Consider the following 2,932-nt stretch of genomic DNA (forward strand, 5'->3'; position numbering starts at 1 on the left):
CAGGCAGGTCCACATGTTTACTTTTGTATCTGTTGAATGATGCTGATATGGCCCTCATTCTATGCCAGGCACTGTTCCAAGGGTTTTATGTAGAGCAACGAATTTAATCCTCACAACAATCCTACGAAGCAGGAAAGCAATGTTTGATGAGTTCAGTTTGGCTGAGGCATAAGATTTATGAGTGGGAAAATGGAGTTAAAGCTGGAAAAATGGATTGGAGCTTTATGTAGAAGGCCTCAGATGGCAGGCTGAGGAGTTTGTACTTCATTCTGCAGACCACAGGGAGTCACTGAGGCTTTCTAAGCAAGCAAGCCATAGGATCCCAGGTGTATATTGGGAAGATACATCTGGAAGCCACTGAGGGGGCTGCAGCAGCCACTCTGGGTGGGGGGAGTTAGGAGAAGACCTGACCTTGGGAAGGCACAGAGGGGATGGAGAGGTGCTGATGAATCAGCAGCATATCTAGGAGTCAAAATCAACAGGCTGGTGGGGATGAAGGAGAGGGAGGAGCCCCAGGGGATGGGATTTTGCTCCAACTGAACAGATCTGGGAGTCAGTAACCTGGGTCCCAAGCCACAGAAACCCACAACATGGTCCTGGACACATCCCTGCCCTCTCTGGGTCTCAGTCTCCTCATCCACAGCATGGCTGGGCTACGTATGTTTATCACTAATGGCTTAACCTGGCTGATGCCCTTTCCCTGTGGTACTAGATGTCGGGGAAGGGTGTCAAACTGTTGTCTGAGAAGGGGCCTCCCAAAATAAAGAGAAGCTGCCCCTTGTTGGGTGGTTAAGAACATGGGTTCCAAAGTGGGGCCTCTTTGGGTTGAGTGCTTACTCAGTAAACTACCTAATAGCTCAGGTCCCTATTCTGTAACCTAGGCGCCATAAAAACAATCCCCACCTCAGAAGGCTATAGTGAAGACTCCATGGGATGGGGCAGCAGACAAACTCAGCAGCTGCTCAACGCATCCAGTGGCTTCTGTCCTCCTTAACCGTCCCTCCTCTGGCTGGTGGGAGTCGAGGGTCTAAGAATTGGCCTCAGAGGTGCTCAAGATGGGAACCGCCAGAACTGATGAATGACTTTCCAGCTCCAAGCTCCAGGGACCCAGCACAACACCTCTCAGCTTAGAGAAGAACTCTTTCCCACCCCCGATGAGCCTAGGAGGGAGGAATGGTGATCATTTTAGCGATGAGGCTTGGCTGGGATGTCACACTCGAGAACCAGCTCTCCCACTGAGTCATGTGGGAATTCGATCAGTGCCCAAGAGCTGTGAGGGCCGCTGGAGTAGCACCAGGAAACCCCCTTGAGGTGCACCTGGGGAAACTGAGGCCCCACAAGATATCCTCTTGGCCACCCCTAGAGCCACTGAGGACACTGGAGCCCAGGCAAGAGCAGGTGCCACCAGGAGTCCAGGCCTGGCTTTCATTTGCCACTGGGCTGGGTGCCTTTCGGTTTGCCCAGGGCCATGATTTGGGCCCAAATTGGGGTGTTTGGTTCTTTTCTTTATGTCTCCTCTTGTAACTCCAGCTTAACACTCCCCAGATGGCCGTTCCTGCCAGCTCCCTGCCCACGCCGCCATTCAGACGGGAAAACAATCATTTTGCAGCCCCATTAATTAAAGACTAATTGCTGATTGGAAACACATTGACTGGGCCTTGAGCCGTCGTGGGCCCTCTGGCCCCAGTGAAGGCCTGGCCCTAACGAGCCTCAGGCCCCCCCAGTGGCTTGCTTGCTCACTGTGCAGCAGCACGAGTGGGCCTGGACTTGGGCTAATGAGGTGTCAGCTGACTATTAGAACCACACGGATGGGGGAGGCTGGCGACTGGACCAGATAGAAGCTGCCACACGCAACAGCCATTAGCTCTGAAGTTGCTCCCCAGGGGCCACTCTGCCCCCAACCCCTTTCCAGCCACTTAGTAAGGGGCTCATCTGCCAGCAAGGCCCCCCTCCAAGAAGGCCATTCTCCTTCGACCCATGGTACTCCCAGGCCCCCCATTCAGCCACCAAACTCCTATTCTGTGCCAGGCCCTAGGGCTACAGAAATGAATAATAATAGCTGCGTTTATTGAGCATTTACTGTAAGCCGGACACTGTTCTAAGTGCTTTATGTGGACTCTCTCCTTTCTTTCTTCTGAAAGCCCTCTGGCAGGTTGGTGCTATTATAATTCACATTTTACAGAAGGCAACTGAGGCCTACAGTGGCAAAGGGACTTCTGCAAGCACCCACATCTACTACATGGGCAGGCAGTCTGAGTCCAGAGTCCATGCTCTTAACCACTGCACCCTACTGGCTGTCAGTCCCACCCAGGAGGAACAGCCCGGGCTTGCTGGAGACCATGAAGGAAGAGGAGTTTGTTGCAGGTTGCACAGGAACAGGCCATGAGGGAGGTGAGCCCAGGTAGCTCTGGGAATCCAGGGGAGGGCTGCCTAACCCAGCTACAGGAGAAGGAGAGAAGTCAGGACAAGCTTCCAGAAGGAAGTATCACCTGAACTGAGTCCTGAAAGATGTAAGGAGCACACCAGGCACCGAAAGACAGGGAGGAGTGAAAGGATAGTCCAGACAGAGGCAAAAGCTGATGGGCAAGCTGACCCTTACGGCAACGGGGATTTTTTTGGAGATGTCCCAGCAAATGAGTGGCTGTGGGCACAGGATGGGGGTGACACAGTCAGCTCTGACCTTTTGGAAGTACACTCTGGCTGCAGCCAAAGGGTGGATGGGAAGGGAGGCTTCAGTGGAAGGTTCCTGTGCTGGCGTCTGGGTGAAAGAATGAGGACTTGGATGAAAGGCAAGGTAGTGGGGATGGAGAAATATTTAGGAGGTGGGGCAGCAGGCTTGGAGAGTGTCAACTGTGGAGGGAGAAGGAGGCAGGGTAGACGGGGATTCCCTTCCTATATATCCTGGGCCACCTGCCCATGGCCCAGAAGGCAT

This window comes from Camelus ferus, chromosome X (assembly GCF_009834535.1).
Source record: "Camelus ferus isolate YT-003-E chromosome X, BCGSAC_Cfer_1.0, whole genome shotgun sequence".
NCBI lineage: Eukaryota > Metazoa > Chordata > Mammalia > Artiodactyla > Camelidae > Camelus > Camelus ferus.